Source organism: Anabrus simplex, chromosome 3 (assembly GCF_040414725.1).
Source record: "Anabrus simplex isolate iqAnaSimp1 chromosome 3, ASM4041472v1, whole genome shotgun sequence".
NCBI classification, from domain to species: domain Eukaryota; kingdom Metazoa; phylum Arthropoda; class Insecta; order Orthoptera; family Tettigoniidae; genus Anabrus; species Anabrus simplex.
Genome location: NC_090267.1, coordinates 500,461,233 through 500,476,420, shown reverse-complemented (window position 1 = coordinate 500,476,420; position 15,188 = coordinate 500,461,233). Strand labels below are relative to the sequence as shown.

The following is a 15,188-nucleotide window of genomic DNA, read 5'->3' as shown; positions in this document are numbered from 1 at the left end:
TATCTCTCTAAAATTAAAGCCAAACTCCTACCTAATAAAGAACAAAGAAAGCCACAGAGGTTAATAAAATATAATGTAGACAGACTTACTATAACAAAAGAATCAATTAAAAACTACATACATACATACATACATACATACATACATACATACATACATACATACACACATACATACATACATACATTATCATTATAGACTGTTATGCCTTTCAGCGTTCAGTCTGCAAACCTCTAAAAATTTACTAAACGTCGCCACAATCCTCGATTTGCAACTAGTGTTGTGGCTTAATTTAGTTCTATACCTCTTATCTTTAAATCGTTAGAAACCGAGTCTAACCATTGTCGTCTTGGTCTCCCTCTACTTCTCTTACCCTCCATAACAGAGTCCATTATTCTCCTAGGTAACCTACCCTCCTCCATTCGCCTCACATGACCCCACCACCGAAGCCGGTTTATGCGTACAGCTTCATCCATAGAGTTCATTCCTAAATTAGCCTTTATCTCCTCATTCCGAGTACCTTCCTGCCATTGTTCCCATCTGTTTGTACCAACAATCATTCTTGCTACTTTCATGTCTGTTACTTCTAAATTATGAATAAGATATACTCAGTCCACCCAGCTTTCACTCCCGTAAAGCAAAGTTGGTCTGAAAACAGACCGATGTAAAGATAGTTTCGTCTGGGAGCTGACTTCCTTCTTACAGAATACTGCTGATCGCAACTGCGAGCTCACTGCAAGATGTTCGTATTTTCCCATCTTTACACACAGTTGTTCCTAGGCATTCCCTTGCTGTTTCTACTACAGCATCCCTGTATGCCACCCATTCACTTTCTATATCCTGAACCTGCTTACTGTCTACTGTTCGAAACTTCTCACTAATCATATCCATGTACTTCTAATTTCCTCGTCCTGGAGATTTTCTACCCTTATTCGTTTGCAGACAGATTTCACTTTCTCTACCCTAGGCCTAGAGATACTTAGTTCACTACAGATCAGATAGTGGTCTGTATCATCGAAAAATCCGCAAAAAACTCGTACATTCCTAAAAGATTTCCTGAATTCAAAGTCTGTTAAGATATAGTCTATTATGGATCTGGTACCCCTAGCCTCCCACGTGTAGCGGTGAATAGCCTTATGCTTGTAGAATGTATTCGTAACAGCTAAACCCATACTAGCACAGAAGTCCAGCAAACGCTCCCCATTCCCATTAGCTTCCATATCTTCCCCACATTTACCAATCACCCTTTCGTATCCTTCAGTTCTATTCCCAACTCTCGCATTGAAATCGGTGGAGAGAGCGGAAGAGCCTAGCGGAGTGAACCACGAACAAAAATCAAATTTCGGACTGACCACGATGTCGCTCAATGCTTCATAAAACTTGTCAACTTCATCCTCATCTGCACCCTCACATAGTGAATACACGGGCACAATTCTTGTCCTAATTCCTCCCACTGACAAATCTACCCACATCATTCGCTCATTTACGTGCCTAACAGAAACTATGTTGCGTGCAATGGTATTCCTGATAAAGAGGCCTACCCCAGACTCTGCCCTTCTCTTTCTAACACCCGTCAAGTGCACTTTATAATCTCCTATCTCTGCCTCATTATCTCCCCTTACCCGAATATCGCTTACTCCTAGCACATCCAGATGCATCCTCTTTGCTGACTCAGCCAGTTCTACCTTCTTTCTTCCATAAGCCCCATTAATATTGATAGCTCCCCATCGAATTCCCTTTCGTTCGCCAAGTTGTTTGCAAGGAGTCCCTCGCCTGTCAAATGGGAGTGGGACTCCATTACTCCCATAGGTCCGGAGCTTGCTTAAAGTGTTCTGAGCTCGGTAAATTAATGAAGCAGGATGCTGCCCTACATGCACATAGTCCGAGTGAGGATCTCTCCTCTAACGAGTTATGGACCACCGGTGAATTGTATAGTCCTAGCCGCCTGAGCACAAGGAGGGCCATGACTCAGAATATGTCCAAGATGCCCTCTCCCATTCCATAGCAACTGGTATCCCGACTCTCAGGACCACTTACTAGGCCACTCAGCCGTTGCCCATGATTCACGAACTAGGACGTGACTACAGTAACCCACAAACATGAACCATAATTAAAATTTTAAAAAATTAAAAACACTACCAAGACAAAATTAAAGTGGATAAACAAGGCAACTGGCAAGAAATATCCAAAGCAATTAATTATGCAGCACAGAAAATATTTGGGCCAATAAAAAATAAAAAGGATAATATGGTGGAATGAAATATGTGAAGAAGCTTGAGGGCTAAAACATGGAAAAAATAGAAATGCTCAAAGAAAATTGAAGATTTTGATCAGTTTAAACAACAAAGGAAGGAAACAGCAAGGATAATCAGAAGTACTAAACGAGCTTTTCAAAAGGAGAAACTTAGAGAAATGGACAAAAACTTTATAAAAAATAACACCCGTGACTTTTATCAGATTTTTAAGAATGAATTAAAGGGGTACCAAACTACAAATATTAGTTTCAAGGATGAAAACGGCAGAATTGGACTAAGCAATACTGAAAATTGTGAGATATTAGCAAGATATTTTAATCAACTTTTGAACTGTCCTGAACCAAGTCATAAATTAGAATTTCAAGATATTGATGAAAATTTGGAACTATAAAAGAAATTGAAGAAGTAATTAAAACCCTCAAAAACAACAAAGCTAGCGGAGAAGATTTTATTACAGCGGAACTTTTGAAGTGGTCCTTGCCAAATATAGCAAATGAGCTACAATTACTCTTTGAAGAAATCTGGAAAACTGAAAACATTCCTGAGGAATGGAAAGTAGCCTTGATACATCCACTCCACGAAAAAGGTAATAAACAGGACGTTAATAACTACAGAGGAATATCTTTATTAGCAGTGGCATATAAAATATTTTCCAAGATTTTATTAAACAGAGTAGAAACAACACTAGACAATCATTTAGGTGAATATCAAGGTGGTTTCAGGAAAGGAAGATGATGCTCAGAACAAATATTTAATCTTAAGTCAAAAATTCGCCACAGGTTACTTAATTCAAAGGACATTGTAGTCATGTTTGTAGATTTCAAAAAGGCTTTTGATTCTGTTGACAGAGAAACTATATATAAAATAATTCGAGAATTTGGCTTAAATTCTAAACTGGAAAATCTAATCCGTGAAACACTTACAGACACAGTCTCTAAAGTGAAATTTCTGGGAGAGATATCACAGCCTTTCAAAATAAAAACTGGTGTACGACAAGGCGACGGACTATCCCCAATTCTTTTTAAATGTGTCCTAAAGAAAATAGTGAGAATTTGGAACGAAAAGCTTATTGAACTCAACATTTCACCGATAAGGTTAGGAAGAGGAAACAAAAGGATCGAAATAAATTGTCTTGCATTTGCAGATGACTTTGCAATACTTTCTGAAAATGTGACATCTGCTATAACCCAAGTAAATGTCTTGGAAAGAATCGCCAGCAGAACTGGCTTAAGAATTTCTGCAGAATAAGCAAAATTTTTAACAAATATTTGGGATGCACCAAAATTTCTGAAAACAGATATTGGCCAAATAAAGAGGGTAAAAAAATTCAAATATCTAGGGGAAATAATCCAAGAAAATGGTTTAGAAGAATCTGCAGTAGAGGAGAGGGTACATAAAATGGAGAGAGCTTATGGTGTCACCAAAGATATCTACAATAAAAGATGCATATCCAAAAATTCAAAAATAAGGCATTACAACACAGTAGTGAAGCCAGAATGCCTATATGCAAGCGAATGTCTGGCATTAAATTTTAATTTAGATAAACTAGAAATACTAGAAAGGCGAATCATGAGGAAAATATTAGGCCCAAAAAATACAGCAGAAGGTTGGAAATTACGAAGTAAAGCTGAAATATATCAAAAAAGAGAAAATATATCAGATGTAATGAGGAAAAGGAGACTTATGTTTTTTGGACAATTATATCGAATGCAAGATAGTAGATTAACCAGTAAGATTTTCAGATATTTGTGGGGTAAGAAATCAACGACAAGCTGGGTCAATGAAGTAAGAAAGAATTTAGAAAAAAACAATATAACAACAGAAGAAATAAATAATAGAGAAGGATTTCTGGAAAAAGTATTGAAAATAGAAGGATTCCAAGGTAGGAAAGTAAAAAAGACTGGTTCAAAGTGGTCTGAAGACAGAAAGAAGAAACATAGTGAACAGATGAAAGCGTACTGGAAGAAAAGGAAAGAACAAAGAAGAAGGATTTGAAATTGGCACGTGGTCCTCTGGTGGCCCATTCGAAAGAATAATAATAATAATAATAATAATAATAATAATAATAATAATAATAATAATAATATATTACAATACAATCATTAAACAGAATGTCTTTATGGTTCAGAGGCGCTAATTTTAAACAGGAAGGCAGACACTGAAAATATTGAGAAAATAATAATAGTAATAATAATAATAATAATAATAATAATAATAATAATAATAATAATAATAATAATAAACTCTTTATTATTCATCATAATTTATAAAGATACAGAACAGAAATTATGCATTGTACAAACAAAGTTTGTCATATGTACTGTCACCTCTCACTATTACAGAAGTTCACAATGGATAATCCCCGGTTTTTGTATGTGATTACGTGATATCAACTGCAATGCTCACTGCACAGCTTTCAAACACTGGTTTCGTCAGGTTCGTGGAAGTACTCGGTGTTGCACAATTTATGGTGATACGCATGGACCGCCATCGAGATAACGAAATGTCGCATGTCTTTGATTAGTCTTTGTCCATCATCGCCTCCGTTGAGTAGAAATCGAGCCAGATTCCTTCCCTCTTCTTCACTCTGTCCTGCATTAATTTTTCCCAAGCATTTGTGGATGGAAACCCCCGCTTCATTCGGAGGTCCTCGATGAAGAAAGTTTCCTTTGCAAGCTCATATGTAAGCCTTGATTTTGTGTATTTTGATATTCCCAGTGTAGCTTTCGGGAAGCGCCACTTGACTGCTTCAATCGTCTACAGCTTAGCCAGACCCAGTTTATTCCATATAATGTCCAGTCCATATGTGGCAATTGGCGCAATTTTCGCATCGAATAGTTTCATAGCAGTTGCTAGTGAAAGCTTGGTGATTGTTTTAATATCATATATTGCTTTGGTGGCCGCCGTTGCTCTAGACTTTATGTGAATCCTATAGGTTGTTGCTGTTGTTTGCATGGTCAGCCCTAGATACTTAAATGTATTGACAGTCTTGAGAACTGTAGATCTTACGTATATCCTGTCACTTGTGGCCTCTCGGCCACCTTTCCGAAATGCCATTTTCACTGTTTTCTCTGTGTTAATTTTCTTCTTGTTATCTTTTGCCCACCTGTCTAGATTGTCTACAGCTTTTTGCACATCATGTAGGGAACTTGATCCAATGACCATGTCGTCTGCATATATGTGTACTAGCTGATGTACCCGTGCTTCGCTACGGGATTCTCAGAAAGACTGACTTTGTGGTTTTCCTAACTGAATTGAACATAGGTCATTACAAAAACGTCAGTAGGAATGTAGCGATTGAAAGCAATGTTTTCATATAAAATACTCGATCAAATGAAAAACCGCACACTTTATCACTTTCAACGAACAGTACTACGGTGCCGATCTAAGAGCCCAAAGTTTCCAGAGCTGGAATAACCAGGTCGCAGACTGCCGTGAACACTCCTCTGTCATTATTCCGTTAAATATGCACACTACTCATTCCAATCAGTGCCTCAGAGTAGGGATTGAATAGCTCGAATACTATGATGAACCAGTGTGTTACGTACCAGATATATCAGAAAATGTATGAACCAGAGGAATGGCATGCTAAAGAAGAAATCTATCTTACTCCCCAGCTACTTCCCGCCAATATACAGGCAGGCTGTTACAGTCGGTACGACCAGGCGAGTTGCCCGTGTGGTTAGGGGCGCGCATCTGTCAGCTTGCATCCGGGAGATAGTGGATTCGAACCCCACTGCCGGCAACCCTGAAGATGGAATTCCGTGGTTTCCCATTTTCACACCAGTCACACCAGACTCTACCGTAAAGCCAAGGCCGCTTCCTTTACACCACTATTCATTTCCTATCCCATCGTCGCCGTAAGACCTACCTGTGTCGGTGCGACGTCAAGCAAATTGAAGAAACCTCGGTGCGCTGCAGTAATCCTATCTATCGGGGATGAGAGGAAACAGAAGACAAAAAGCACATCACAACAAACAATGGTCAATGTATTGTTATTGTTGATAAAGTTTATGAGCTTTCTATATTGCAGGCCTTCACATTAGTTTTTCTTTCGACTCTGTGATATTAGGGTGTCTTACAAAATTATTGATATCGTAGACTCTAGTTCCTTATTCTCAGACTTTACATACCGATTTTCACTAAATTCAGCTTACCCATTTTCTCGTGACTCGGCGCTGATATGGACCTAGTAACAAAAATCCAAATTCATGAATATCGCTGATTATATGCGGTACGGTAACAATGTATAAGACAGTGATCGGAAGTTTAATAACTTCTTACATAACTACTACTAACTTACGACATAACTAAAGTTACGTTAGTTATGTAGTATTTATCGATACGACCATTAATAACATAAATAACTTATTTGAGAATTACATTTCAGGCCTTCCCCTAAACTACCATTTCACTCAACGTGAATAAAATAATTTGTAGCCTAGATTGCAGCGGTTCATCACCCGACATTACATACCGATTTTCATTAAATTCTCTTCAGCCGTTTTCTATTGATGCGTGCACAGACAGACAGACAGACAGACAGACAGACAGACAGACAGACAGACAGACAGACAGACAGACAGACAGACAGAAATTACGGAAAATTAAAAATTGCATTTCCTTGTTACTGTGGACATGACAGATACAGAAATATCATTCATTTCAAATTCTGAGCAATGCACAGGCAAGACACTTACTTTATATATAGATTACATTTCAGACCTTCCCCTAAACTACCATTTCGCTCAGTGCGAATAACATTATTGATAGCCTAGGTTATAGCGACCTATTCCCCGACTTTGCATGCCAATTTTCGTGAAGATACAACTAATAAAATAAATATTTGACAATTAAATTTTAGGCCTTCCCCTAAACTACCATTTTTCTCAGCGTGTATAGCCTATATTGTAGCGACTTATTTCCCATCTTTGTCTAGCGATTTTCATTAAGACACGACCACTAATAACATAAATATTTGAGAATTAAGTTTCAGGCCTTCCCCTAAACTACCATTTCACTCAGGATGATTAAAATAATTTATAGCCTAGATTGTAGCGGTTCATCACCCGACTTTACATTCCGATTTTCATTAAGTTCTCTTCAGCCGTTTTCTCGTGATGCGTGTACATACATACATACATACATACATACATACATGCATACATACATACATACATACATACAGACAGACAGACAGACAGCAGACAGACAGACAGACAGACAGAAATTACGGAAAACTAAAAAATGCATTTTCTTGTTACTTTGGACATGACCGATACAGAAATACCATTCTTTTCAAATTCTGAGCAATGTACAGACAAAACTCTTATTTTATATATATATAGATTTTCAAATCCTCTATTCCTTGTTGAATAACCTTTACCACATCGTACGTCGCAATGTTAAGCAGCAAATGGCTTAGTGGGTCTCCTTGGAGTACTCCGTTGGTCTGCATGATCAGTTTCGAAGTCGCGACTTGGTCATCAATTTATATGTAATTTGTCGTCAGTATGTTACTTACCAGAGTCGTGAGCTTGTCTTTCCCCATTATGGCTTCCAGCTTCGCGATTATTAGTGGTCTGCTTAACGTGTCGAGAGTTTTGCATAATCGACAAATACTGCATTTAATTTGCTTGTATGTCTGAGGGCTTCTTCAATGTCATTGATGAGGATTTTAATGGCATGGAGGGTGCTCCTTCCTTTATGGAATCCATACTGTTCCTCTAGGAATTTGTGTTCTACTGCGTCTGCGACTCTTTTTGTGAGAAGCTTTGTCATTATTTTCAGCATGCGTTTTCTATAGCTATTCCTCTATATGAGTTAGGGTGTGACTGGTCGCCTTTTCCCTTGTACAACATTTTCATAGTCGAGGTTCTCCAAGATGTGGGGATGTTGCGATACTTGTAGACAGAGGTTCATTAGGTTTGAAGTCACCGCTAATAGTGTTTCTGATGAGTCTTTTATGTATTCGATGTATATGCCATCGGGTCGTATGGCCTTCTCATTTTTAAGTGACATAATAGCTTCGTACACCTGTTCCTTTGTGAACGGGTCAGTTATTTCTTGGTATGATCCTGTTATCGCAGCCTCAGTATTGACATCCTCATCAACATTTATTAATTCCTAAAGTGATCTTCTCATGTATCCATTTCAATCATTCCACTGCTTTGCATTTTTCTAGGCTTTAATGCTACAAACGGGTCCTTGATGGTATCTTTCACGATTTTTCTCGCTTCCTTTTCCATATGTTCATTGCGTTTTACCGATAGCAGTTTCTTGTATTCCTTCGTAATGACGATATATTGCCTTATTGTCTCAATGCTCTTGTTGTTCTTTGCTGCATGCATGGCCTTAATAGTGCTCCTTCTCTTCTTATAGCAATCTTTATCGAACCATATTCGCGATTTCCTCTTACGCTTACACACAAGTGCTGATTTGATTGTCTTCTACAGGGATAGTGCGGCTGCATCTATATCATTATTCTCCATTTCCTTTTCAAGTTCTTTCCGTTCTTTGGTTTGTTGTTTGAGAAAATGAAACGCAAATTCATAAGTAAAATTCTAGGCCCAAAACCCACGGGTGGGCAATACTAACTTAGAGGCGGACAGAAGATCAAACAATAAACAAATATTCACGGTGACATTAGAAACCGCAAGCTAAGATTCTATGGACATATTAAAAGAATGCATCCAGACAGACTTGTGAGACAAGGAAAACAGGAGTATAGCTATAAGAGACACAATCAATTGGATTGGCGAAACCAAAACCAATTGAACCAGGGAAGAATTACTACCAGCAGATGTCCAAAACACGGTAATCTTCAGATTCAAAATTCACAAATGGCAAATGGACCAAGAGGGATGACTAAGGAACAACCTGGTCTGAGGACAGAAGTCCACAGTAAAAGAATGAAGAAGATATCGGCACAAAGGAAGGCAAATGCACACCTCTAAGTACTTTGCGTTGTCTTAATGGGCCTATTCGCATATATAATAGTAATTGTACCGGGGGAACACATCCGTCCAGTTGAACTGCGCTGTGAATCCTAAACTATCTGAAGATACTTGAACCTTTAATCATTAGATAGGCCGATTAGTAGATACATCTTTTGTACATTTAGGCCATTTAGAATGGACACTCATTGCCCCTTTTAAATTTTCATTATTTATAGACGAGTGTGTAACAGACTGACGAGCAGACATGGCAGTAAACACAGTTTGTGAAGCTTGTGCCTCTGTGAGACTGGACTGGAGCTCACTCTCCGTGAAAAATGATGTACTTTTAGAGCCACAATGCTCATTCCTTGTAAACGATTCTTTCGATAATCTTCTCTATCGTACTGATTGCTACTGTAGGAGCTGACGACCTCATCTTATATTATTGTTGTTCATCCATATTTTCTAACTACCAAATCATAAATTAAAAATGGGAAAGACATAAAATTGCAAAATTTAGTACTTTAATTTACGCTCCGACCTTTTCCTGTCCACTCATTCAACCCAGCACCTTCTTACACCTCTGAATTCCACGACACCCCGGAATAATAATAATAATAATAATAATAATAATAATAATAATAATAATAATGTTGGCTTTACGTCACTCTAACTACTTGTCGGTCTTCCGAGACGCGGAACTTCCGGAATTTTGTCCCGAAGAAGTTATTTTACGTGCTAGTGTATCTACCGACACCAAGTTGACGTATCTGACCACCTTCAAATAGGCTACCACCGGACTGAGACACGATCGAACCTGCGAATTAGGAGTCAGAAGGCCGGCGGCTTGTTTAACCAGTCATGCCTCGACTATTACAAAGGTCAGGACATTCTGCCGTGGAGGAAATGCAAATCTTTCATTCCACCAAGAGGAGCGTTCAGTGGAAATACAGTATTATCAATTATGTGAGAGTTTGCGGGCGGTCAGGAGTTAGCAATCAGTGACCGGATGTTAGAGTGGTCGCTCTCAAACCCCGAGGGCACTAGTTAATTAGACCAGACGTCCCCGCGATACACCGCTGACTGCCATCCGCAGTATTTCACTCACACAAACCTACAACTTGAGGCCACAGAAATGGCTTGCATACGGGATCGAAATTAACAGACGACGATCCTTTAGCAGGGCTGCAAATTTTCTTCGGATAGGTAGTTTGAATATTCGGTCCGAGGGCTGCATTGATCCTCAACATCTGTCATAGATGGCCTACGCGTTACTGAACAAACACACCAGGGCAATACGGAGTGAGGTAGTTTCCCGTAGCTTTCCTCACTAAGACTTATCAGTCTGCCAAGCCCACAGAAATGTACGCGCCAACCGGCCCTTTGAATGGCTGCAAAAGGAATGGATTACTAGCACCGCCCATACCTCACTCACTTTCTTGTTTTCAAAGTCAAGGATTGATTGATTGATTGATTGATTGATTGATTGATTGATTGATTGATTGATTGATTGATTGATTGATTGATTGATTGATTGATTGATTGATTGATTGATTGATTGATTGATTGATTGATTGATTGATTGATTGATTGATTGATTGATTGATTGATTGATTGATTGATTGATTGATTGATTGATTGATTGATTGATTGATTGATTGATTGATTGATTGATTGATTGATTGATTGATTGATTGATTGATTGTGTCTCCATTAAAAGCCAGGGACGAAGAAGAGTTTCACTTTATAAATGTAATGGAGGATTATTTATTTTTGACTTCAGCAGTGGCGAAATTAAATTACAAGATAATACATATATCAAAATGTACTATTCTACTATAAAATCAAAGATAACTGGACTAAATAATAGTTTTGGAAAATATATAATGAAGAAAGAAAGCTCAACAAATAAAATAAAAATAAAACCGGAACACAAAATTAAAAATGAAGTCGAAAACTATCATTATCAAGAATGTATTACAAAATATAAGCCAGTGCATAAACAGAACACAATACATAATAAAGTCACGGAAATACAAGTGTGACCATAAACAGTGGTCTATATACATGAGGTAAAAGCTAAGTATTATGTTAATTTACGCTATAACAATAAAGATAATAAGAACCTAATCTATAGATATAAAATTGAATGTGTGTTTGTATGTAAATGACACATCTCCTCCTAAACCACTGGAGCAAAATCAACGGAACTTGGTACACTTATAACTTACTATCTGGAGAAGAGCACTTTGGGGGTAAGCCATCACTAGCAGTCTTAGGTGTGGGGGTCAGGGGGGTTATATATAAAATTAGTCGAAAATAGTGTCGAGTACACAGTTTTCGCGTTCGCTAAGATGAATAGTGACACTCCGGAATTTTTTAGTCCATGTTCAGCCCCTCGGGATGGGGGGCGAGGGGGGAGTGATATATGAAAATAATTTAAAATAGTGTCGAACCCACAGATTTCGGGGTCGCTGAGATGAATAGTGAAACTCCGGAATTTTTTAAAGTGCAGCCAGCCTTTGGGGTTGGGGGCGGCGGTGAGTGATATATAAAAATAATCCGAAATAGTGTCGAATCCGTAGATTTCTGGGTCGCTGAGATGAATAGTGACACTCCGCAATTTTTTAAAGTCCGGCTTTAAGGTGGGGGCGTACAAATATACGCTACTAACTGGAAAAAATACTGTGGGGGCAAGACGCCGCTAGAAACCCTACGGAAGGGTGGTAAATGTAATCTATATTTATCAATGGAAGTCGGTTTGGAACGATACGTAAATTAAGGTATAAGTTGAAAATAGACGCATCCTAGAAACTTAAACCTTGGTACCAGAGAAGACGATGACTTCAGGATCCCTAGAAAAATCGAAAATTCTCAAAATACCCTGATGGGACCTCGCTGGGAGTCTCAAATTTGAGGCTCAGCATAAGAACGCAGTCGGATACATTTATCCAAATCGATAACCTATAGGTTTCATGGGCTTAAAAGTTTCCTGAAAGTCGTAAGTTTTAACCCCGTCACTCAAATCAAAATGGCGGCACAATCTGCCAGACAAGCTTGAAAGTTGAAATTTGACAAACATTATAGTTTCTTGCTTGTAATCGACGGAAATTAATGAGATGTTTAAATTTTTCATTTTTATCCCCGAAAAAAATCGAAATACGGGGGGCAAATTTAATGACGGTTCAGAGCTTCCTTTCGAGATATTTGGTGGCTAAGCGGTAAATCGTATCACAAAACGTATGGCTCAATCTGTTCAATTTGGTGTGATCTACAACTTTGGTCCTATGATTTTTTGTCGTATCTCTTTCTCCCTTATACGTTTCGTACTGTACTGTGGAATGTGAAGAGTGAGATGTATACAAATAGGAAGGTACGGTATCTCAAAGCGGCTAGTAATCTCTGTTCTGCCGATATTGGCTCCCTCATGACTGTACTTCACTTTTTAATAAAAGGTGTAATCATTTCTAGCAGCTCACCAAACGTATCTACATCTACTCGAAGATAGTTTTTGCAGTCTACTGCAGAATTTATTTTTAGCTCTGGTACTAAATGGTCACTCCTCTCCTTCATCCATATTCTCCGCTCTGTTGTTTTCACTTCCGTCAAACAAGCAATAACTATCGCGGTGCAAGCAGCTTCTGTGCCGAATATCCTCTCGTCTTCAAAATTTATCTTTTTTCTTTTTTTCTATTTGCTTTACGTCGCACCGACACAGATATGTCTTATGGTGACGATGGGATAGGAAATGACGAGGAAGAGGAAAGAAGCGGCCGTGGCCTTAATTAAGGTACAGCCCCGGCATTTGCCTGGTGTGAAAATGGGAAACCACGGAAAACCATCTTCAGGGCTGCCGACAATGGGGCTCGAACCCACTATCTCCCGACTACTGGATACTGGCCGCGCTTAAGCGACTGCTGCTGTCGAGCTCGGTCAAAATTGAACTAATGTTTGCACAAACCATAGCAACGTGTATGTACCAAAGTTTGCGCGAACAGGACGTTGCACAAACCCTTTGTTGAGCAAATTGTTTGATCGTGTATGGAGGCCTTAAGGTCACTTCCTTCTAGCTGGCTAAGAATTCGTAAAATGCGCTACACTCCCAATTTTGACTCAGTATAGCTGATATAGTCTAGTCTTCCTTTACGTGGATAGAAGTTATGTGCATACAAGGACAATTACTCACAAAACCATTGCATATTTCGGCGGTTCGTAGGGATTTACGTGATGTGTGAAATGTGTATACTAGTTCTGCTTGGCGTGACTTTTACGTAATATTAAAAGGTGTCTCGAACAGTTTTCGGCTGCATGCCTGACTCGCTTGTTTGAAGTGTAGTTGCAGTTTCAGGCGGAAAGATCGTGTGGTTGCCTTTCGAGATTAAAACTGACTGCCGAGAGAATGAGGACAAAGTGTTCATGCCCTTCTTTGTCTTGTATTTAAATATGTGCTATAAATTGAAGCTTTGCTGCCCTTAGTGTGAAGGGGCCTCCTGTTAAGTATAATATGACAGTTTAGAACCGTAACTGCCTTCATTTTATCTGGCAGCAAGCCTCCACTGATATCTGCCACTGGCAGAAAGTGTGTAAACATTCCCCAACTACTTGTTGATATAAAAGTTGGACGGCGCATCTGTCATGTTTGAGTTACTCCACTTGTCAGCGAGCTGTTGGAGCGCGATTTGGCTGTGAGAAATTTCTGTCCGCTCAGCACATTCCAACACCAACTAAATCATATGTGTGTCTGCAGCAACAGAGGGTGAATAGAATAAGAGAACACCTAGTTAATTGTTTAAAGAGTGTGGTGTATACTTTGGCGTGGTCATACAGTGAATGTACTCTGTTCATAAAACAGACTAGTGAAAATAGCCATGCAGGCACTATTCAGACTTCAGTAGTTTCTCAACTGCCCCATGTAAAGGCAAAATGAACTAAGTTCCGGTTTAGAAAATTAGTAAAACTACAAAATTTCATATTCATGCATTTTCTCAACTACGCAGAAAAATTTAGAATCATGGATATGTTCTTGGATTGGGAAGACAAGTGCTATTTGCTTTACTTCGCACCAACACAGATAGGTCTTATGGCGAAGACGGGACAGGAAAGACCTAGGAATGGGAAGGAAGCGGCCATGGCCTTAATTAAGGTATAGCCCCAGCATTTGCCTGGTGTGAAAATGGGAAACTTACTGAGCTCGATAACTGCAGTCGCTTAAGTGCGGCCAGTATCCAGTATTCGGGAGATAGCAGGTTCGAACCCCACTGTCGGCAGCCTTGAAAATGGTTTTCCGTGGTTTCCCAATTAAGGCCACGGCCGCTTCCTTCCCACTCCTAGCCCTTTCCTGTTCCATCGTCGCCATAAGACCTATCTGTGTCGGTGCGACGTAAAGCAACTATTAAAAACTGGAAACAACGGAGAGCCATGTTCAGGGCTGCCGACAGTGGGATTCGAACCCGCTATCTCTCGGATGCGAGCTCATAGCTGCGCGCCCCTAACCGCACGGCCAACTCGCCCGGTGGGAAGACAAGTGAGCGAGTATCAATTCTTTGTGCTTGTTCCCCTCTTAGTGGGCTTTTACAGCATGCAAGGGGTAGAGAAAATGGATCCTTTGATTCCACCTACAGGGGAGATGAAAAAGTGCGATAAATTAAAATAATCATGCGTGTATCCACGAAAGAATGGTAAGGCTCAAGAACTCTGAGAAAATGAAAGGCATTCCACACTTCTTAAATAGCGATCTAATTATTATTAGCCAGCTATGTGATGCAGAGTCTGTCTTTTATTCCAAGGCCCTGGATTCGTATTCCAGCCAGTTCAAGGGTTTTTAATTCTGGACTGAAGAGCAGAACCGAAACAGACAGGTCTTATGGCGACCTTGGGATAGAAAATGCCTAGGATTTGAAAGGAAGCGGCCATGGTCTTAATTAAGGTACATCCCCAGCATGTGCCTGGTGTGAAAATGGGAAACCACGGAAAACCAACTTAGGGGTTACCGACA

The 15,188-nt window shown here is 39.3% G+C and overlaps 1 protein-coding gene across 1 annotated transcript in view; it reads left to right on the top strand.

Annotated features, from left to right (window-relative positions):
* Positions 1-15,188, top strand: part of LOC136867479 (uncharacterized) — a 1,202,473-nt gene that overhangs the window by 691,023 nt on the left and 496,262 nt on the right. The window lies entirely within an intron of this gene.